Raw genomic sequence first — 24,657 nt, 5'->3', positions numbered from 1 at the left:
CCAGAACTGTAAGAAATAAATGGTTGCCATTTATAAGCCATCTAGTCTCTGGTATTCTGTTATAGCACCCTGAATGAATTAAGGCAGTCTTTTTTGTTTTGTTTTGTTCTTAAGGAAGGACACTTGTACGCTGTGATAGAGAGAGAGAAATTAAAGATTGTAAAGAAAAACATAATTTCATTGTCAATCCTTGGGAATATATACTCTCTTGCTTCATGTACATTCTAGAAGACTAGCTGGAACTGATTTAAATAGTTTCCTTATCTAAGTCTTAGTACAAAAAAATGATTTGTACGTCTGGAAATTTGAGTGCATTTCTCTCTCAAGACACAAGTACAAAGGATGGCTGTTTTCCCTGCTAGTCTTTTTAACCCACACAGAGTAAGCAATAGGCTAAAACCTGTGAATCTCCCTTACTCTCTGTAAATGTGCCTTATTCTGACCAGCTGACAAAATAATCATAAGACAAAATTAGGAAAAAATAGACTTTAAAACCTTTATCTGGAACTCAGGTGCTTGAGTGAAGCATAGGGATGAGGGTAGGAGCAACTAGGATTGACATTTTTGTTAAGAATGTTCTGAAGGGCCTTAGATTGCTCAAAGCCTCTAATCATGATGGCCATTGGCCCTTTTGTTCAAGGCCAAGACTGAGATAGGAACTAGATATGTCAGGTCATTCCTCCAAGTTTATGTTTATACCCACTGTTTTTCATAGAGCTAAGCACTTGTGAAAAAAGGCTTGAACCCTGCCCATGGCTGTGGCAAGTCCTAGGCATGCATGGGGCAGCAGTGGAGGTGGTGAAGGGAAGAGCAAAGTCCCTCAGAGGGAATTTCTCCTTTAGGAATAAGTCTGGCCTGGTATGCAATGAAGCAATAGGGCGGGAGGGTCTGAATGCCGCACGGCCCCTGGCCCATTACCTGGGTGGGGAGATTGTTGGTACGTGAGCTGTTCCGTGAAACCCTGTAACATTTTTGCATCCAAGCGACTCTGTTTTGTGAGACCCCAACACACACACACACACACACACACACACACAACAATCACATCACAGAGGACAGAAACTGCCTTCCTCTCACTACACTTAAGACTGAGCATAACAGGGCCCAGGATGAAAGACCTGGGACTGCCCTCCATGTCAACACTGGCACAGCCTCCATATAGTCAGTGGCTTGCAAAGCACCGCAGTAACCTGGAAACAGCTTGGTCAGCAAGGTCAGCAGCAAGTAGCTGCCAAGAGCGATAGTGGTCCTCGTTCTGTGTAAGACTTGGGGACTCACCTCTACACTAGAGGGAAGGGGCAAATACATAGTACAGGACTTTGCACTGTGGAGGCTAGGCATGCAACCAATGAGATTTGGGAATTAATATTAATATAAGCTCATTTATAGACACAAGACAGCTAAGGCTTGGGCTCATTTGAGCAACACATCTACATTTGGAGCAATTACAGCTTCCTTTCTCTTGATTTCTGTGAATCAGGAGCTACTCTTATTAACTCTCATTAAGGTCATTTTTAGCTCACAAATGTAAGACCACAAAATTTCTTCAAAGCAAAAGTTTTTTCTCATTTGGTATAGATTCTTGCTTTCTATCTTAATTTCACAGTCCTCCCCAGTCTTCTCAAGTTATTTTTATCTTGCTTTTGTTGATTCTTATACAAACAAGAATGTTGGCTCAGCTGGATGGAGTCATTCTTCAGTTGCCCACATCCTGGCCTCTCACAGACCTCATGGCTTCACCCCCCTGACAGGGCACTGTGGTTGGTGAACCAGGCTTCTGGTCCACATTCTAACTGAGAATGATTGCTCGAAACATACATTTGGTAGCCTTAGCCTAATCCTCCAAGTGTCTAGACACAGGCCACTAAAACTATGCAGGATGAAGAAACCACAGGAAAGAGGGAGTTCCCTGTCCCCCAAAAAGGGTGAAAGGAGTCTAAGCTGCCCTCAGGTTGAGGTGAGAAATTCAGTGTCTGCCCCTCCAACTCCTCAAAAATTTTTAAAGTTGCCTTTTCCATCAAAGGAATAAAAACAGAAAGAGGGAGCCGCAGGATGGTAGGGAACCCTGAAACACAAACTAGCCAGTCTGTCAGTCAAAGGTACAGGAAGCAAGGAAAGGAGAAATGGAAGAGAGTTTTCCCTACATAACAGTGAGAAGGGTAGAGAGGGTGAACACTGGCAGGAGGAGAAAACAGGTAGAGTAACCAGGGGAGAGCAAGAGGGAAATGGAGCAGAGTGGAAGGAGGGGAGAAAGTGCTATCAGTGTGACCATTTTTATAACAAGCGACTTGCAGAAATCTAATATAAAGGACAAGACTATCCATAACAACTTTGTCAAAGAACCAACATGGTGGACCCACTCCTTCCATATCTAGTAATCCCTGTAGCAATTGCTAACTTGTGTATAATTGAATTTAAATTTTAAAAAAAGCAGAACTACCCAATATCATGAATTTCACAGATCCCCATCTAATATATGAATTCAAACTTCTGTGCTTGTGGAAGGCATGGAGTTGTGCAGGAGAAATAGGGCAGCAAGCATCCTATGGATTTTGATGATCCCTTGGGATATCTATTGAGAACAGGCTGTTATGATCCATTATCCTACTTGTGGATGATCTAGAATGGTTACTACATCACATATATTACCTGATTTTAAACTTAAATGCTCTCTGTGTTTACACTGCTTACATAAATATTGCGTTCATCATTAAAAGTCAGCAAATTAGTATTCTGGATTGGGATGGAACAAGATACTATCTGGAACAAGTAAGATTGTTTTCAGTCAAATGTGTTTCATCAGCTGTGTGATTCCCTTGTGGTGCCAAAGGCCAAATCCATGTCTTCCCTTTAAAAAAAAAAAATTAAATTCTAGTTAGTTAACATACAGTGTAATATTGGTTTCAAGAGTAGAATTTAGTGATTCATCACTTACATATAACACTTACATACAGCTCATCATAAAAAGTGCACTCCTTAATATCCATCACTCATTTAGCCCATCTCCCACCCACCTCCTTCCATCAACCCTCAGTTTTTTCCCTATAGTTAAGAGTCTCTTATGGTTTCTCTCTCTCCCCCTCTCTCTTTTGCCTCTTCCCATATGTTCATCTGTTTAGTTTCTTAAATTCCACATAGGAGTAAAATCATAAGGTATCTGCCTTTCTCGGACTGACTTATTTTGCTTGGCATAATACATTCTAGTTCTGTTCACATCATTGCAAAAGCAAGATAGTATACTTTTTAATGCTGAGTAGTATTCCATGTATACCACCTCTTCTTTACTCATTCATCTGTTGATGGACATTTGGACTCTTTCCATAGTTTGGCTATTGTTGATAATGCTTCCATAAACATCGGGGTGCATGTAGCCCTTTGAATATGTATTTTTGTATCCTTTGGGTACATACCTAGTAGTGCAATTCCTGGCACATAGGGTAGTTCTATTTTTAACTTTTTGAGGACCCTCCATATGGTTCTCCAGAGTGGCTGCACCAGTTTGCATTCCCACCAAGAGTGCAAGAGGGTTTGCCTTACTCCGCATCCTCGCCAGCATCTGTCATTTCTTGTGTTGTTAATTTTAGCCATTCTGACAGGTGTGAGGTGGTCTCTCATTGTGGTTTTGATTTGTATTTCCCTGATGATGCATGATGTTGAGCATTTTTTCATGTGCCTGTTGACCATCTGGAGGTCTTCTTTGGAGAAATGTCTGTTTATATCTTCTGCCCGTTTCTTAACTGGATTATTTGGTTTTGGGGTGTTGAGTTTGAGAAGTTCTTTATAGATTTTTGGATACTAACCTTTATCAGATATGCAATTTGCAAATATCTTCTCCCATTCCATAGGCTGCCTTTTAGTTTTGTTGATTGTTTCCTTCACTGGGCAGAAGGTTTTTATCTTGACGAAGTCCCAGTAGTTCATTTTTTTCCCTTGTAAGAAGTTGCTGCAGCTGAGGTCAAAGAGGTTACTGATTGTGCTCTCCTCTAGGATTTTGATGGTCTCCCGTCTCACATTTAGGTTTTTCATCCATTTTGAATTTGTGTATGGTATAAGAAAGTGGTCCAGTTTCATTCTTCTGCATGTTGCTGTCCAGTTTTCCCAACACCATTTGTTGAAGAGACTTGTCTTTTTTTCCATTGGATATTCTTTCCTGCTTTGTCAAAGATTAGTTGACCATATAGTTGTGGGTCCATTTTTGGGTTTTCTATTCTGTTCCATTGATCTGTCTGTTTTTGTGCCAGTACCATACTGCCTTGATGATTAGAGTTTTGTAATATTGCTTGAAGTCCAGAACTGTGATGCCTCCAGCTTTGCTTTTCTCTTTCAAGATTGCTTTGGCCATTCATGGTCTTTTGTGGTTCCATACTAATTTTAGGATTATTTGTTCTAGCTGTGTAAAAATGCTGGTGGTATTTTGATAGGGATTGCATTAAATGTGTAGATTACTTTGGGTAGTACAGACATTTTAACAATACCATGTCTTCTTAAAAACAATGGGCTGAGTCTGCCACACAAAGGAAACAGGACTGATGTTGCAGAATCCCTGACCTCTAGCAGGTGTCTTTCCAGTTCTATTACCTCTTGTCCTGGATTCCTAGAAACCACCCTTTAACTCATCTTCTGAGTTCTCTAACCCTTCTTTTTCAGCAGCTTCCCCTCGTTACCCCATTTCTGACTATGGGTCTTTGCTAGTGACCTACACTGGAGGCTCCCTACTGTACACTTCTCACAACCATTTTCCTTTAGCAGCTGCTGCTTGGCAGTCTTCTCCCCTAGTTTGCACAACATCTATAGGCTTCCACGACAATGGCTGTACTCAAGACTAGCTGATCAATAAAAGTCATACCACGTAAATTATAATGACTTTGTTGTCCCCAAGACTAATTTTGACCATTTTTCTTCATGCCTTTTAGGAATCCCAAGAGACCCCCTGAAATTACACAAATCAAGTGTCAAACTCATACTCATAGGGTCCAGTAGGTAACATAAATGATTAAAACAAATGGATAGGGAGACACTAGGACATGATGGGGACTGAGGCAAACTAGAGCACATGCCTCATCTCATGAAGGTACAGCCCAAACTCAGCTTGAACCAATTGTTATGTGGGAACAAACTAGGGCCCACTCATTGCAGATCTTTTGATTTTTTAAGAAATCTATTTTTTTTATTGCTGGCAACTAATTTAACATTCTATCTATATTCATATATATATGCTGTATGAACCGACACTATTAGGAACAAAAGAAACACATCTGTAACCCCAGTTTGTGACATGTCACATGCTGGTTAATAATAGAAATGTCAATAGGGCATTTACCTGTGAATCTATGATGGACGACAGCAGTCAGATAATGAAGATGGACCACATCATGACTCTCCAGCTTCCATCATATTCTGATGAAGAGCACAGAGAAATGAATCCTAGATGGAAGCTAGGATTTGCTTTTGCATGTTGCTGTCCAGTTTTCCCAACACCATTTATTGAAGAGACTGTCTTTTTTTCCATTGGATATTCTTTCCACAATATTATTTGCTTTTCTCTTCCTGGTAAGGTAAAAAAGGAAAGAGAGAGATCAATAATATATTTTAGGGGCACCTCAATCAGGCTATATAACCATGAACTGAATTCTGGTTCCAAAGTAACACACAGCCAGAAAGAAACTAAATTCATATCTCTGCACCCAGGGAGTTTTTGTGGGTCTCAAAACCATTTGAGGGGGGGAGGGTTCAAATTGAACACACTGTGAGCTGGAGCCTAGCCTCTGATTTTCTAGCAATTAAGGTACTCAAAGAGTAAGACACAAATGTGACAGGGAGAATTATGCGTTACATCTTATATGCACCAGTGACCATGTGCCTTGCCCTAAGGATTTCTATTAGCTTTGCACCACCCCCCCAACCTGCCCTATGACTTTAATTCACCACCTCCCAAGCACTGTGCTTAGGCTCAGGTTATATGAAAAAGCTTGCTAAAATTGTCTAATTTTAAAATTGTCTCTAATTGTCTGAGCCCCAGGCTATCAGGTGGGCATATGGCAGCTGGAGTCCCTCAGCCTGTCACCTCTGACCACAAGCAGCCCAATCTGTTTATCCTAATGCAATACAAAATATTATCATTTTTGATGTGCCACAGTGAAGAAAAGATTAGAAAGCACAGCTAATGCCTCTGTCTGCAGAGTTCTTTATGGATGGGTTTGCCTTGGAGGTGACCTTCACCTCTGTCATGGATGTGCTGCTCAGATAGCCCCTCCAGGACTGAGGAATTTGTTTCCCTAACCGCTGGGAGTGTTGGCAGCTGAAGCTCTTGGCTGAGTCCCTCACTGGGGCTCATACTCTGCTAAAGAGAGCCTAATTCAAGGTCACCTCCCTCCTCAAGGACAGCCTGCAAGCAATGACTGTTAAATGAGAGGAGATGGGAATGAAGTCCTGGCTCCCACTCTCCAATTCTAGTCAAGTGTGAAGAGTTACCCCAACCCCAGAGCTCCTGTAAGTTCAACTGAGGCCTCTGTTTCAAGGCATCATTGTTTAATTTCCCTTTCTGCCCAATCCTGCCTTCTTCTCTTCCTGCAGGTGCTGATCCCAGGAGCACACCCAACAAGATTCCTACTTGCAAATCTTTATCTCTCAGTTGGCCTCCCAGAACCCACCTGTGACAACCTCTAACTCAGTCTCTCTTTCATATAAAAGTCAGCCCCTCTGGAAACATGTGGAAACATAATCTCACATAGGTCATGAGGTCTGTCTGTTTTCACCACACTGAACTTCTTTAGGGAGGTTTAGAAAACAAGTTTTATACAATGAGGAAGAGAAGTGAATCCAGATTACAGGAAGTAAAAGTTCCCATTCTAACACCCTCCTTCCACGTCAGGCCAACCACAACCATCAGAGGTTGCTATCCAGCGGTACACTCAGGATTGGATTGTCCATGCTATTATCCTTAGATAATAATTACAATAATAATAACTATTACAACCATCAATCATATACCTGCTATGTCATAAGCTTCATATTAAAAGTTTTTTAATATAATATCTTTAACTTTTCCAACAAAGTCAACAAGTCAAGTATTATTAACCTTTTCTATAGACCAATAAAGTGAGGAGAATCAAACTGCCCGAGGCCACACTATTTGGGAGCTGGGATTAAACACAGGATTCAAGCCTAATCATGTTCCTCTGCACCAACACTCCCTGTCCTTTATTCTTCCCAACTCCCAGATGTTCACAGTTCATAGTTCACTTTGGAGGGAAAGTGCCGTGAGGGCAGGGATTTTTGTTCTCCATAACAGTGGCTGACATGTGGCAGATATCCAATTCGTTTTTTGTTTGCTTGTTTAAATGAATGAATGAATGAGATCTAGGGACACAATCCTGCCAGAGTGGACTCAAGTATCAAAGAACACCGAGGAATATGTATATCTGATTTCATTTGGTTCTGAGCATGCAGCTGCTGCTAGCTCATACAGTGTGTCCAAATTAGAAAAGGAGCCCCCTTCTCAAGACAGTTTTATCCACCTATCAGAAAATTGTCCTTCTGCATGGATTTGTTAAAACAAGACACTTAAATACCATCTACTCAAAAATAACAACTACAAAGATCTATGATGTCTATGCTGTGGACACCATCTTCTCTAATGTGGCACTTTGTGCACCAGACAACCCACACAGCCATGTGTGGCTGCTCTGTCTAGGACTGGCCAGTCCTAGTTTATGCCTTTTTCTAACTAGGTACTGGAGGCAGATTTGTCTTATTTTCTGACAGCTGGGCTCTAACTCACATTTGCTTTTAATTCCTCATTCAGCTACCTTTTGTCAACTTTGAGATAATGGCCAAAGTCTCCAAAAGTTTGCTGGATGATAGTCTCAGCATTACCTGGGCTCCCCACTCTGTAAGGTTTCTGCTTTCAGAGAGCTCTCTTATCACTCTTTGATGGAGAGCTTTTTCAAGAGCCATACAATTTCCTGACATTCTTCTTTGCTTGTTGAAGACAGATTCTCTTGAGAGAGTACAATATCTTAAGTACTTTAAAAACACTGTGAATGCCATCGCCTCCCTTCTGAGTCAGGCTTTCTTTCTCATCAGTAATCTTCCCCTCTGACCTGCTTTTTACAGTCTGCTTTACTCCCTTTGTCCCAGACAGATGAAACAACTGGTCTGGAAAAGGTCAAATTCAGCATGCCAAAATAATATATATTTCTACATTTCCAATGAAAAGAAAGGCAAATTGAAAGATAACATTAACCAATCTGTCTCTGAGGTTCTTGAGGAAGAGATGCCAGAAATGTGAAATTGTGAATAGTCTTTGATCAGGGACGCTCAGATGCCAATATATAAACCAACTGAACATTTTATTTTATATACAGTTCTTTACAAACAAAGGTCAGGAGAAAAAGGGAAACAAAAGGAATGTAACAGGCCACCCACTGTTAAAAAAATGTAATAAAACCAAGGCAAATCTGACAGGAACCAAAAATCTAGTTGGCTTAATTCCAAAGATACTAAAGCGAACATGATTTGGGTGTATAAATAGGTCACAGTAAAAAAATGCCAACTTTTTTTGATGATCAGTTCAGCCCACTTGCCACGGCAACCAAACTAAATCTTAATATCCCAAACAGATGTAAGTCGTTCCCACATTGGAGAACCACTGCATTTTGTTTGTTCTTCTGTTTGGAATATTTAACATGTTATATGGAATTTTCAGCTTACTGATCCATCTTTTCCCCCATTGGATTGGTATTCCTTGTGGCAAGAACCACATCTTACACATTTTTATATTACCAGTGATGAGTATAATGCCTGGTACATCATGGGTGTCCACATGCTTTGTGGGAGTCAGTTATATATTTCTATGGATGGAATGTTTATGTGCATTTAAAATCCATATGTTGAAGCCTTAATCCTTAATGTGATGGTATCTGGAGGTAAAGTCTTAGGGAATAATTAGGTTTAGAAGAGATCATGAGAATGGAATCCCACAATGGGATTAGTGCCCTTAGAATAAAGAGAGTAGAGCCCTCTTCTGCCACCACATGAAGGTATTACAAGAAGGCAACCATCTGCAAACCAGGAAATGGGCCCTCACCAGAACCTATCCATGCTGGCACTCTGATCTCAGACTTCCAGCCTCCAGAACTGTGAGAAATAAATGTCTGTTGCTTAAACCTTCCTGTCTGTGGTATTTTTGCTATAGAAGCCTAAGCTAAAACAGATGTTTTTCACTTGGTGCAAAGGAATCAGACATCTGATTCTTTATTCTTTTTTATGAAACCTTGTTTCTGGATAGTAAAGGAAGAGGTGTCATTAGCAGCATCCCAAAGGCTCAAAGAACAATGTCCATAATAGAATATTTTTCCCCTAACACTGTTATTAATACATTGATTTCATTTTTCCTGAATTTGCTGAAATTCACCCATTTCTGAGAAATCTTTGTATACTGTCCTGCTGTATACAATGACTCAAGCAATGAAATGCAGGGGCCTAGCAGGAATCTATGACCCTCACCATATTGGGCATGAAGCAAATGAGCGGAATTTCCCTAACCACTATACCAAGATGTTTAGTGATGCTATACAGCAAATGCATGTGCTACACAAATGAAGGCTCTCAGAAAGAAACCCTGCCCATCAAAGGACTTCTAATATCTTCCGTCATTCCACCATATTCAAGGATAATCCAGCAGGGGGTTTACAGACATCCACAACAGAGAATAACTACTCTGTAAAAAGAGTGTAGTTTCTAGCACAATCCAATACAGATCATTGTGATCAGGACGGTAGCTAACATCACAGCTAACACTTGAGAGCACTCACTATCTGCCAGGCACTTTGTCAAGGACTTGACAAACATGCATCTTTGGAACCACCCAGGGAAAGAGGCACTCTTGTAATCTACATTTTATAGATAAGAAAACAGGTTTATTAAACAAGTAGTAATTCACCTAAGGTCTCATGGCAAGTAAGCAGTAAAGCCAGCCTTGAACCCTAGTCTGTCTGCTGGAACTCTGTACTTTGAGCAAACGCAGAAACAAAATCAGGTGTGGTAAACAATACCAAAGCTTACCAATATATTCAGGTTCTTCTATAGTACTGAATATGTGGGTGGATTACATGGCCTTACCCATTTAAGTTAATGGTGGTCTATTTTGGCCAATGACAGAAGCATTTAAGATCAAGAGTGCAATTCTCTATTTCTCCTACTGCAGCAAAGCCTGAAGCCCCATGTTGAGATGGCAGCATCATCCAATGCCCACTTCAGTTATGGGACCAAGGATGATAATAGAGAAGGAAGGACCTCCTAGTGGGCCAAGCCAAGGGCTGTGGAGATTGATGGACTGAAAGACTTTCCTAGAGATCAGAATGGAGCTCAGTCTAGGAATATACCTCACCAGCACAAGCCAGTGAGTTTTCAGAATTGCTCCGAACCAGTTACTGCCATATGTCTCCCATTCTTCCTCTTACAGAATGTGAATGTTTATTGAAGTTATCCTTCACAAGGAGGGCATGAGGGGAGGGGCAGAAGACTTGTCTTTTTAGTTCACAGAGTTTCATACAGATCTGAGATTCTCTTTTTTGCAGGATGTTATGATCTAAATGTTCATATGTTGAAATGTCCAGATGTGATGGTATTAGGAGGTTGGGTCTTTGGGAGGTGATTAAGTCATGGGGGCAGAACCCTCATGAATGGGATTAGTGCCCTTATAAAAGAGACTCAAGAAAGTTCCTTTTCTTACCAAGTGAGGACACAGAAAAAAGGTGCCATCTTTGAACCAGGAAATGGGCTCTCACCAGACATCAAATCTGCTGGCAGCTTGATCTTGGACTTTCTAACCTCCAGAACTATGGGAAATAAATTCGTTTATATGCTACTCCATCCCTGGTATTTTATTACAGCAGCCCAAACAGACTAAGACACAGGGCAGAGGAGCATACCGCATGTAGGGGAAAAAAAATGAACCTAATACTTGATTACCAGATTACAGTAGGCATTATAAGTACTGCCCAGTATTTCTCTTCTCCTCTTCTTCTAGGAGTACTAAAGGACTATACTTCTCTCTCTCTCTAGAAGTTAGGTATAGCCAGTGGTTTGTTTTGCCAATGGGACAGGAGCAAAAATGATGTGTCACTTCTGGGCAGATGTGTTTAAGATCCAGTGCATGATCATCCATGCTTATTTTCCCTGTCAGAGCAAACCCTGAAAACTTGTGTTGAAATAGCAATGTTAGAAGATGATAGAGCCTTCATGGGACTGGGCCCCAGGATGACAACTGAGAACACCGTCCCCTGCCAACACAAGTTAGATGTATAGTATTAGGGGAAAAAAAAAAAAAGGAAAACTTGGTTGTTCTAAACACAGAGTTTGAAGGTTGTTTGTTACCACTGCCTACTTTGATAGTACCCTAAAACTTAGCATTATGAGAGCCCTGAAACTAGAAATTTGTATCCCAGCTCAGACTGGACTATGTGTGAGAAGAGCAGCCTAAAATGAACCTAGAAGAGAGCCTAAAATGAACCTGAACTCTTCATTAGCACACTGATCAGCACCTGCTCCTTAGTGAAGAAGAGGTGAAATAGACTAGAGTTTATTGTAAATGCATACATACAGTAAAAGATATACAGTTTAGGGAGCCACTTATTTGCCAAAACAAAACAAAACAAAAACCTTTATTTATCTTCAAAAAGAATTGAGTTAAAGATCCCTTTAGGGATCTCCAGAAAGAACAATTTCCAGGTAAGAAACTCCCGGAATAGCAGTATTTCTCATAATGTGGCATGTGAACACATTATATTAAAACCACTAGAGTCCTTTTTCAAATCCAAATCCCTAGGCCCTACCACTGAAACTCACTGCTTTAGCAAATTCTGTTTCAAGGAGCCTTATTTCTGTTGAGTATGCCACATAATATGCTCTGATTTTTCCTAGAGTTATTTAACTTCAATGCAGTAATCCCACAATCCCTTTAGGTCAATAAATGTTTTAAGACCATTCACGGTTCCTTAGGAGTTAATGCCCAAACTAATACTAAAAAGTGAATTATAATCATCTGGCCTTTGAGCAGGCATTTTGTGGACTTGGAATAAGGAAGAATCCATTTCAATTACCAGTGAAATTAAATTTGAAATATCCTTTGGTACTATTGTTAAGAATATTAAGCACCAACCATATTCTTAATTTTAGCCATCATTCCGGGTGTTAAGTATACAAAGATGATGGTCTCATTTCTCAAGGAATTCTACAGACACCTAAACAAACAAGTATAGTTGATTCTCATTATTTGTCATTAGTATGTTATATAAAGTCACCACAAACACTGACTTAGTGAATACTGAGCCCCTGCTCCTAAGAAATACGGGGTTACGTTCCTGCAAGCCTCTGGTTACATTTTTGTCATCCTGATAAACACATAACCTTGTTTTATGTATGTTTCTGTTTAAAGACAACTTAATATATATTGTTGGTTAATTAACATTGAATTCATGGCTCAAGCTTCAGCAAACTTATGTAACACATGTGTTTTTCTCTCTAAGGCACATCACGTTCTTCTTGCACTTAGGAACACTACACAGCACTTCAGCACTATGCTTGGCGGGGGCATTTTAAACAAAAAAATCACCAACAAAAAGCACAAAAATGTGAAAATGTATCACAAATTATACCACCAAAGGGACACTTGTTCACAGTATGAGAGCTGAAACATGAAGATAAAGCATTGTTAGTGTGATCTCAGTTGGGAACATTCACAATGAGTGGTTCAAATTTTTTGCTTCTGTGAATGTACCCACAAGTGACCATGAAAGGTCCACAAGTATTGATTTGCAGATTACAGATATATTTTAGCAAGTAGGAAAATTGATAAATATGGAACTGTGAATAAATGAGGAGAGACTGCATATACAACCATAACATGTAAATGCTGTAATGGAAGCACAGACAAGGTACAATGGGAATGCAGAGGAAGAAAAGAATTTGGTGGGTGGGGATGGCAGGGGGCAGAAAAGCCATCAGAAAGGAAGTACTGTTTAGCAAAGACTTACAATGTGAACAGGTATTGGATCCACAGGTAAACAAGAAGAGAGTATTCCAGGAAGAGGGAAATGTGTGTGGGAAGAATGAGATTGAACAGACTAGCAGGCAACAATCCTGAAAGGCCTTGTATTCCGTGCTAAAGAGGGGAGATTGTATCCTCTGTAAAGAGCAGCGAATGATAGCCTAGTTAATTGAGCGGACTTTCTCAATTTGCTTTTCCCTTCTATTTGCCACCTTGCCACCCCACTGCCAAGTACCAGGAGAGTGTAAATTATTATCTTCAGAATAGCAACAGTTTGCCCTATTCCTTTTGAAGCTTCTCCTACTTAAATTTCATTTCTAAGCATGGCTTGCCTGAAAGCTTCACATTATGATTTATTCACTGAGTAATTTTGCATTTAGGAGACAATGTTTTGGCAATATTTTGATTAGATGAGAATCCAAGGCACAGAACATGACATGAATCAATATCTGTCTAATCCTCAGATAACTACAACCCAATCAAATAAAACCAGTCAGAGTGGCTATGATGTCTACTGCATATCAGTAGAATGCTTTTAACTAAGAAGGGGAAACACCGTCCAGGACTGAGTTTCTGTGTATCTGGAGAGGGTGAATCAATTCAAAGACTGGGCAAGTTAACTGGCCTGCCAACTGGGTGGAATTTACATAACCGGGGGCCCTGTAGTTGTTGTTGTCAGTGTTTTAAGTACCTGGGGTCCTCTGGTTGCTTTGCTAGCCTTAGAGACTGCTTAGGCAGGCCTGTCTTTCATTCTCCAAATGGAATTGCCACAGTTACCCAGATGTGGCCACCAGGCAGCAGTTCAGGCCACTCACCCATCACCTCTTTCAACATTTTAACCCCTTAATTGTCCTTTCTTATGCTAGTCTTACTTTCTCTCCCATCCATTCTCCACACTCCTGCCAGAGTAGCCTTTTTAAAGTAATAAAACAACACAGTACTTCCCTGCTTAGAAATCTTACAAGACTGTCCTTAGTTCCAAGACCCAGCTTGCTCAGGTTTCCCTTACCTCTCCAACACTCAATGTTTGAGCTAATGGCTAAAGAGGCCACTATTTAATATTCACCTTCCAACCCATGATTTGTCCTGACTCAGGACCTTTGTACATGCTGTTCCCTCAGTTCAGTACGTTGTTCCCCATTCCCCACCACAAGTTCCTACTTATTTATTCTGTCTCACCTTAGACATCACCTCTTTCAGAAAGCTTTCCTTGATCACCCCATCACTGCCCACCCACCCACCCCCACCGCCCCACTGGGGCTTTCATCACTTCCTGTATTTTTTCTAACAAGAGCACAGATCATCTTTCCCATTTATTTGACTGTCTTCTCCCATTAGACTGTATGCTTCATCAGAGCAGGGACTATGTCCTATTCACCCTTGTATTTCAAGAGCCAACACAGTGTTCATAAATGTTTGTTGAATGTTTGAGTAAATGAACAGTGAGTGAATCAATAGGGACTTCTCCCTCTGAAGACAAGACACAGGATTTAGAAGCTGAAAAAAATGGGCTTGAGTTCCATTTCCACCAGTTACTGGTATGTGATCATAAGCAAGTCACTTATTCTTTCTGGGACCCAATTCTTATCTTTAAACTAGAAAAGACAATAACACCTCCTTCACAGAATGGTAGTGACAGTTTATTAAAATATGCATAAATAGGCACTAAAAACTGTGATTTATTAAATACATGTTAGTTATTACATATATAGAAAATATACATTTTTATTGTTTGGGGTTAATTTTTTTAACCACATATTTCATTTAAAAAGAGAGTTTAATTTGATGCTGTGGGAGCGATTTTATTTTATAAATGAAAATCATTGTACTGTGACTAGATTAGGATATTAGGACTCTCATGAAATGCAGCAAGAAATTGGAAATGTTCTTTGGAAAAAAAAAAAGGAAAGGCTAAATAGAGAGATGTTGTAATTCCAAGTTTCCAGCATTCACTAAAAACAAAACAAAACTAAACTAAAAAATATACTATGCAAAGATTAAAAAAACAACTCTACCCAGGATAAAAGAAATATGCTCCATGATAACTTTATCTGCTGACACTGAAACGATAATTTATAGCCAAACCATTTTCTGTGTGGTCAAGTGGAAAACTGGACATTGCAGATAATCTTGGGGCATGTAGACAGTGGACATTCTACTCTTCAGCTCATTCAACCATACAGAACTCTCAGCTCACTTTTCCAAAGACCCTGCACAGAAAGCTTTGTAGGGCAATAGCCCAGCTTCACTAAATGCCTGGAGGAGCTAACAGACAGTCATGCTTATCTGAAAACTGACACAGAGTATTTCTCACTGTTGGTTTTCAGACCATTTCCAAATCTACTTCTTTTTCAATTTCTAGATCAGCAATTGTTTAAAGTTTGGGGAACTGGCTGGCTTATCAATATATGACCTACCAGTGAACTCCAATATGGAACAACCTAGTTGTTTCAATAAAACAAGGGCATTATTCAAACGAATTCCTCCCCCCAGACCTCAACTGTAAATGAAAGTCATGTCAGCAGGTGGATTTTTCAGTTGCTATTTTTACTAAATTACAAAGATAAGGTCTGACAGTCTAGAAAATATTTCCCCAATTATTTCCTCTGAGCTCTGATAACAGATTGGGCAGGCCCTCAGCTCCCCTCTCGTTTATGTTTATCTCTGCATATCCATGTTGCTTCAACTCTCCTTGTCTGTTTGCCCCTGTACTCTCAGAGGAGAAACTGTCCATCTTTCTCAGAAGATTATGCTTTCCTGTGAGCTCTGTGCTACTTCGTCTTTCTATTGACTAGGCAGGAAAAGATAGTTAATAAACTTATTGATGAATTTACCGTGATCTATTAATACGTCCCTCTGTGGCATCTTCAATAACTACATTGGCCCATATTTGATACCTTGAAACATGCCCAAGTTTTCCCTACTTTAAAACAAACAAAAAGTGCCACTCAGCCAAATAATTTCAACAAATACTTACTTGTACTTAGATATGCTCGAAGAACTATGATGGTGCATGTTGAACACAAAATAAATAAGATAGCCTCTTCCCAAAGGACCTTCTGGTCTGGCCCAGGAGATGAGACACATAAACAGTAAGATGCTGACTTGAAGAGCCCGGCTCTTCTGCAGACCTTTGTGAGCTGTTCATTCTCTCCAAACCTCAGTTTCCTTGTCTTTAAAACAGAAGCAATAGGGGCGCCTGGGTGGCTCAGTCGTTAAGCGTCTGCCTTCGGCTCAGGTCATGATCCCAGGGTCCTGGGATTGAGCCCCACATCGGGATCCCTGCTCCGCAGGAAGGCTGCTTCTCCCTCTCCCACTTCCCCCTGCTTGTGTTCCCTCTCTCGCTGTCTCTCTCTATCAAATAAATAAATAAAATCTTTAAAAAGAAAACAGAAGCAATAATGGTGCAAATCAGGGGATTACTGTGGGACTGAATGCATTAATGAATGTAAAGCACTTAGTACAGTGTGGTTTAAGGTAAATGTCAAGTAAGTGTTTTTAAAAATAAATTGAATACATATAACATGGTACAAAACCTCATATTCCTACAACTACCAAATAACTTGCAAAATTAAATAGATGTTCTATGATGGATGGAACTAGAGTGTATTATGCTAAGCGAAAGAAGTCAGAGAAAGACAAATATCATATGATTTCACTCATATGTGGAATTTAAGAAAGAACACAGATGAACATAGGGGAAGGGAAGGAAAAATGAAATAGGATAAAAACAGAGAGAGAGGTAAACTATAAGAGACTCTTAACTATAGGGAACAAACTGAGGGTTGCTGGAGGGGTGGTGGGTGAGGGGTTGGGGTAAATGGATGACGGGCATTAAGGAGGGCACTTGTTGGATAAGCCCTGGGTGTTATATGTAAGTGATGAATCACTAAATTCTACTCCTGAAACCAGTACTACACTATTCTTAGCTAACTTGAATTTAAATTTAAAAAAATTATTCCAACTTCAAAAAAAAAGAAAAAAAATAGATGTTCTATGATCTTTTAATAAAACACTAAATTTTTATAAAACATACTAAATGGAAAGCAAATGAAGAATTTTTAAGGAGTCTGACATTTATATTAAATTAACTAATGTTAAAAATAAAAATAAAAGTTAATAAGCCGAGTAGTGAGCATTTTATTGCTTTTCAGAAAGCATGAATAAAATCTATCTATCTATCCATTCTTCCATCCATCTATCATAGGAGGGGCTATGTCAGTCAATCTATTTGTCTCTATCTATCTATCAATCATCATCATCTATCAATCTATTTATTTCTACTTTTACTATTTTTTTTAGGTTTGGGTACCAGAGTTAAGTGGTACTCACAAAATGAATATTAAGTGGATTTGGGCACTTTCTTTTTCTATGTCTGGAATAGTTTAAAAACACTGGAATTGTTCTTTAAAAGTTAGTCGAAATTCAGCTGAGAAACTTTCTGATTCCATTGTCTTTTTTAAAAATAATAATCTTTAGCCATATTTGCAATGTCTGCTATTGACATTGGTCTATTCAAATTTTTCAATTCTTCTTATGCCAACTTTGATATTTTGTATTTTACTAGAATAACATCTATTTTCACTAGGTTTTCAAATTTACAGTAATTCCCCCCTTATCAGCAGGGGAAATGTTCCAAGACCCCAGCGGATGCCTGAAACGGCAGGTAGTTCCAAACCCTATATATACTATGGGGTTTTTTCCTTATACACACATACTTATGATAAATTTAACCTATAAATGTGGCACAGTAAGAGATTAACAACAATAACTACTAATAAAATAGAATCATTACAACAATATACTGTAATAAAAGTTATGTGAATGCAGTGTATCTCTCTCTCAAAATATCTTATTGTACTGTACTGTACTCACACTTCTTGTGATGATGGGAGATGCTGAAATGCCTACATGATGAGATGAAGTGAGGAGCTTAATGTAGGAATTGTAACAATGCCTTGGGCTACGACTGACCTTCCAATGACAGAAGGAAGATAATCTGCTTCTAGACCATCGTTGACCAGGGGCAATTGATACTGCAGAAGATGAAATCACAGATAAGAAGAGATTACTGTATTGCCAAAAATTGCACATTGTATTCTCTCTATTGTATCTACAGTATCTTTTGAATCTGTACTTAAACCTCCTTATTTCTAAACACTTTTCTTTCTCTTTCATCTTCTTTTATGTTGAAGTCTCTATTCCAGTTCCTTTGCTTGCTTTGTGTTCTTCCTCATGTATTTTCCTTAGTGGGAGCATAACCACAGATATCTTACTTTCAGCCTGATGAATGAATTATATCTTGGTTCTGCCTTGGATCCTTGGGTTTTAGTCCTTTTCTCTAAGTCACCTACCACTTCAAATACTGCTGAAGTTCAAACCAGTATGATTGTTTTGCCTTTCTAACCACCTTTCCCTTTCCTCTGGAATTGTGACGTTTCTCTTTATCCTGGAATTTAGGACTTTTAGCAGGATCTGCCTAAATAAATCTTTCCTCTTCAGCCTTTCTGGGAACATGGTATGCACTTTCAAACTACAGTCAGGACTTGTGCTCTCTCATCCCTCTGCTTCTTTTTCTTTAGTTGGAATTCCTATAATTCCCATATTAGGTTTTTCATAGATCTTTCCTCAAGGTCTGTTCTCTTATTCATCATGATTTCTATCTCTTTGAAAGTTTGTTCTGTGCCAATCAATTTAATCTTTCAGACCAATACACAGCTCTTGACTGGGATGATGTTTTTTTCGTCTACTGAATGTTTTCATTTATAAGTCATGTTTTAGTTCCAGACAGTCTGTTTTGTGCTCTCCTTGTATATTTTGAGTGTCTTTTCATTGTTTTATTCCTGTTATCCTTTATCTTCTCCAGCAGCTATATTTTAATAGCAGTTCATTCCAAAAGGCATTGCTCAGTCCTCTTTTCTCTACCTGGGCCCCTGGTGTGCCTTATTTTCTTTTGTCTGCTTAGTAGGGCTCAGATGCAGCTGCTGGAGCAACTTACATGGCCAAAGGTCTGAAAATAGAAGAAGACGCACTGGTCTCTGCTCTTTTGGGTGCAACAAGCAGGCAGTCAATCTCCATTCATCATCTCTGCACCCAATTTCCTCCCGTTTGCTCATTCTCTGGAACAAAGATTCAGCCCATTTGTTCAGCTACTCCTCAACTCCCTGAGATCCAGGGAAACTATGGAACCTGGTATCAACTCTCCCCTGGGACCGACCCAGAGGGAAGATATTCCTGCACCAGTTCTCTCTAACAGCTGCACGTCCATCCTCAGAGCCTTCTTCTGGAAAGCCCCCAACCACTTGGCTCAGAAATAGAGACTGGAGTTGAGAATAAAGAGTTAGAATAAGGCCATATTGAAACCACCAGAATCCCCTCTGTGCATGTGGGTGAGTATGTGTTTTATGATTGTGGGTGTGTGTGGTAAAATGGGTGAGTGTGTTTTAACTAACATTTATTGCATACTTACTAGGTATTCTGGGTTGAATAGTATTCTCCCAAAATTCATGTCTACTTGGAACCTGTGAATGTGACTTTATTTGGAAATAATGTCTTTGTAGATGTAAGTAGTTAAACTAAGATGAGGTCATACTGGATTAAGGTGAACCCTAAATGCAATTACTGGTATCTTTATCAGAAGGCCAGGTGAGGACACAGAGAGACACACAAGGAGAACAACATGTAATGGTACAGACAGGGATTGAAGTGATTTGTCTACAAGCCAAGCAACACCAAGGATTTCCAGCAACCACCAGATGCTAAGAGGCAAGGAATGATTCAGAGGGAGCATAGCCCTGCTGACACGTTGATTTCTGATTTCTAGCCTCCAGAACTGTGATAGAATAAATTTCAGTTGTTTTAAGCCAGGCAGTTTGTGGTGATTTGTTACAGCAGCCCTAGGTAACTAAACCTCTAGGTTTCAGGTGCAATGTAAAGAACTTTAACCTTACTATCTCGTTTAATTCTCGTATCAATCCTATGAGGTAATGCTATTATTATTCTTCCCATTATATAGACTAGGAAACTGAGGCATCAAAAATTTAAGCCTCTTTCCCATCATCAAACCATTAGTAAGTTGTGGAGCCTGGACTCAAACCTAAGCAGGCTTGTTCTTAATCACTGCTCTCTATAATCCCCCATTTAGGAATTTAAACCCTTTATATGATTGTTACTACAGGCAAATATATGCTAAACGCAGCATGTTTTATGGTTGGGGGGGGCTCTGGCTCACAGGCATGAGGGAATCTGCAGTGAGTACTTTTCCACACCAGGGGGAAGGAAGCTGGATGCATGTGATCAGGAAAGTGACTCAGCAGCCCCTTCCTTCATTCAGTGTGAGACAGTGACATGGAGAGCTACTAGCATCTAATGGTGCTCATGGTCTGACCACTCCCCTTTGCCGGAAACATTCCTTTTGATGTGTGTTTTCATTGGTTCTACTAAACTAAAATGTTTCTCTCACCTGTCACACCTCGTCCCCTGCCCCACCCCACCCCCAAATGTAGCAGTTAGTTGGCAAAGTTCGAAAAACAAAACTGTGTGGCAACTGCGTGTCACAACTCCTGTGATAATGCAGCTTCTCAGGGCTACCCAGGTGACAACAATGCACCCTTGCAGATGGGTACCTTCCTTTCCACTCCCATAATGCCCCATGCCTGTTGCTGCTACTGCATTGTCTTCACTGTGTGTTATTTTTCTGTTTATCTGTGTCCCTCCACAAGAAGGTAAGTTCCTTGGGGGCAGGACGATGTTTCCTCATGACTCTATCACCCACACATGCACAAATGGCTATTAGTTGTATATTATCTTATACTCTTTCATTGTTGCTTCTTTAGAGGATGGTTTATTTCCTCAGGTAAACTTTATACCTTGGATGGAGAATTTTGATTAAGCTGGGCTCATGTGAAGTCAGGGGCATGTGTTGCCCGAGAGGGTGGAGGAAGGCATTCTCAGTGGAGACAACAGCACTGACACATCCTACAGAAACAGAATGAGGAGAGCACTAGTAGGAATCAGGAAGGGAGATTAGCACTGTGATTAGTGTGGCTGGAATTAGAGCCTACATTAGAGAGAAGATGACAAAACAGCAAGGCTGCCCTTAACATCTAGGAAAGTAGAAAGAGCCCATTCTCTACATGTTATGATTTCAGCAATTCCAGCAAGGTCCCTCTGATTGTAGTAAATCCCTCCTCAATCACACGGATGCCTAAAATTGAAACTTTTTAAGTTATGAAGTTTGTCAAATTCTAAAGGGGATGGGTAAAAAGAGCACAGTAATTTTTATAAGTCATTGTATTTTTTTTAAAGATTTTATTTGAGAGAGAGTGAGAGAGCACGAGATGGGGGAGGGTCCGAGGGAGAAGCAGACTCCCTGCTGAGCAGGGAGCCCAATGTGGGACTCGATCCTGGGACTCCAGGATCATGACCTGAGCCGAAGGCAGTCGCTTAACCAACTGAGCCACCCAGGCGCCCTACCTAAGTCATTGTATCTTAATGGCTGTGAGTTTATTACATCCTTTGCTGAGAACACAAAATGTGGAGTTGAAAGAACATGAGGATTTTGGATGGAAGAGAGGAGGCCCCATGGCCGAAGAAAACGAAGAAAAAAATATAACTAATTTCAATTTTGCTTGGAGTTTTGCCCTAGATATGAGGTGAGGGGTCTGGGGGACCCATGAAGTCTTTAAATACCATTTATTCCCTAGAAGGCTATATTTTATTTACATATTGGAAAATCTGGTTTATTACTTCATTAGAGCTCCCTTCACCAACATTCTCCACACCCTAGGAAAAGAAGGAGGCAAATTCCCCAGTGCCTGCGTCACTGAAAGTGAATAAGTATTTTATTTTTATCCCATAGAATAAAGTAAGGAAGTACATTTAAGTGATTTCTACTTTTTCCCAGCTGCTTTTGATCTTACATTAGATTTGCCAGGAGGCCTTTTAGAAAAAGGCATTTCAAGGACAAATAAGTTCAAATCTGATTATTATTTCTTTTGACAATACTTATTAAAAACTGGAAAGATAGAGATGCTGTCAATTTCTCATTTTGGTTGACCTTGCCATTTTCTAATGACATCAGCAGGAATAAGGTATATCTCTGCCAAAGATAATGTTATTTTTGCAAGAGGATATGTTGGAGAAATTAACTATCTAGTGACTTACAATTTTTTATCTTTATATCACAAAAGCAAGGAAAGAATAGAGAGTAATATTGGTCAAATATATCTTCATTTAAAGTACATTCTGGCACTTTCACTACCACGTATTCTGAGGAAAAAGGTTTGTTCATAATCATAATCCTTTTAATAATAATACTAGTACTACTACTAATACTGTTAGTTATATGTAATGAATCTATATGCCAAGCACAGTGATAGGTGCTTATCATTCATTTTTAAAAAATTTAGTTCTCATAAAAACCGAGGTCTGTCTAAATTCCAAATCTTGTCCTCTTTTTAGAATACCATGTTTTGGCCAGTCATACCTAGGTAGTTGATATAATAAAGTTGAGAAAGAATGGGTCTGAGTCTCTGCCATTTATCAGTTATGTATGACAAGGGAGTGACATCACCTCTCTCTTGCCTCATTTAAAAAGCAGGATAGTCAGGGAACCTACTACAGAAGGGTGATGGTTAGTTTTTTATGTTAACCTGCCTGGACCACAGGTGCTCAGATATTTGGTCAAACATTATTGTGAGTGTGTCTGTGAGGTTGTTTTTGGGTGAGATCAACATTCTAATTAGTAGACTGAGTAAAGCAGATTGCCCTCCCTAACATGGTGGGCTTTGTCCAACCAGCTGAAAGCCTGATAGAACAAAAAAAGCTGACCTTCCCCCAAGTAAGAAAGAATTCCTCCTGCCTGACTGCCTTTGAACTGGGACATCAGCTTCTTTCCTGCCTTCAGACTCACACCAAAACATAGACTCTCCTGGGTCTTCAGCCTGCCAACTCATTCTGCAGGTATTTTGACTCGCCAGCCTCCATAATCATGTGAGTTAATTCCTTATGTGTATATATCTTATTGGTTCTGGAGAAACCTAATACAAGGGGTAGTAAGATCTAAATATTGCAATGAAATAAAGTATTTACTAAGTACAGTGCCCAGCGCATAGTAGCACAAAGCACTATGCAACTGCCTCTCTCTTAATAGTCGTATTACATAAATTGGTTTAGCTGCTTTATGAGGAGAAAATATTCCAGGACCATTCTCCTGGACTCAAAACACAGAATGAATATGATAGCATTGATCATTGGTGCTTATCATTCATTTCATGTGCCTTTCTTGGTTGAATTATTTGTTTTAAAGTAACTACAGATTGGCTGATTTTAAGATCTATCTTAGGTTAGTTCTTAAATCAATGCTATCAAAGTTGGCTTATTACAGTGTCAGGAATTTAGCAGCCAATTACCTCTTTTTTCTTGACTTGGCTCATATACAGATATTTTACGTCCTTTATCTTTAAAAGCTGAATTTTTCTGAAAGAAAGAGAGTCTTTGAGACAAATAGCAGTTCAATAAATAAGCTACTCAGTCAATACAGTGATACTAACCTATATCTTAAGAGTGACAGGATAATTACTGTCTATAAAATATTATTGTGAAAGGTATGCAATCAGAGCATACAGACAGAACATGATCTAAGTGGTTTTAAACGACCTGTTCCCAAAATGAATCTTCCAAGAAAAAATAGAAGAGTAGCTATAGGGGTCCTCACAAGACCAATGAACAAACTGGGTATGGTTAAGTTTCCTTCAGAAACTCAATTCAATTCACTATGTATCCCACACTTATTTTATGCCAGGCACTCTGAGTTGCACTAGGCATATGAAGGTGAGTGAGATGTGCCCTCTGCCCTCAAGGAGATCTCCATCTAGGTTCCATTCCATGTGGAGTCCACAGTTTATTGAAGATATGAGGAAGAAGTGGTCCATTCAGCTTGGAATATAAGGATAACACAAGCAACAACATGGTCATGGGTGATGGAGAGAAAAAGAGAAGAGGAAGGAAGAGGGGTCTTAGGGAGAAGGAAAGCACTGGAAAGATGCCAGTGTATAAAAACAGCATGATGGGTGGTAAGGAAACAGATGCTTCTTATGATTCAAAGAGGGGATAGGTGGAGGAACAGTACAGATGTGATAGATGGTGCTCAGAGTATGGCAGTTCTTCAGTGTCAAGCACAGGAATTTAGATGGGTCACATAACTCATTTGTATTAATCCAATAAGATGGTGTAAAATATTCTGATACCACCTTATCACTAAGAACACCTTTCAAGTTCACTAGTCTGTTAGTACTAGACTACCCAGCACATGATTTGCTATATTGAGGTCTTTTGGCAGAAATTATTTGATAATAGTACTTCCTTTATCATCTGTATAAAGAGAGCTAGAAATGGGGAGAGGGGAAAAAAGAGAGTTGGGGAAAGAATTACTGTTACATACTTGGTCTTTTCTCCATTTTACCTTTTCCTTAATGGTGAAGAGTGTGGAAAAGGTGATGTTCCATCTGCCTCACGCTTTCACCCTGGAAAAAGCTGGAAGTCCCAGAAGAACCATCAGTCAGGGTTTGAGGATCACTCTAGGTCATGGGGAAAGGGCCTATTTT

Source organism: Zalophus californianus, chromosome 4 (genome assembly GCF_009762305.2).
Source record: "Zalophus californianus isolate mZalCal1 chromosome 4, mZalCal1.pri.v2, whole genome shotgun sequence".
NCBI classification, from domain to species: domain Eukaryota; kingdom Metazoa; phylum Chordata; class Mammalia; order Carnivora; family Otariidae; genus Zalophus; species Zalophus californianus.
The sequence above is the reverse complement of the archived record's forward strand: the minus strand, read 5'-3'. Positions refer to the sequence as shown.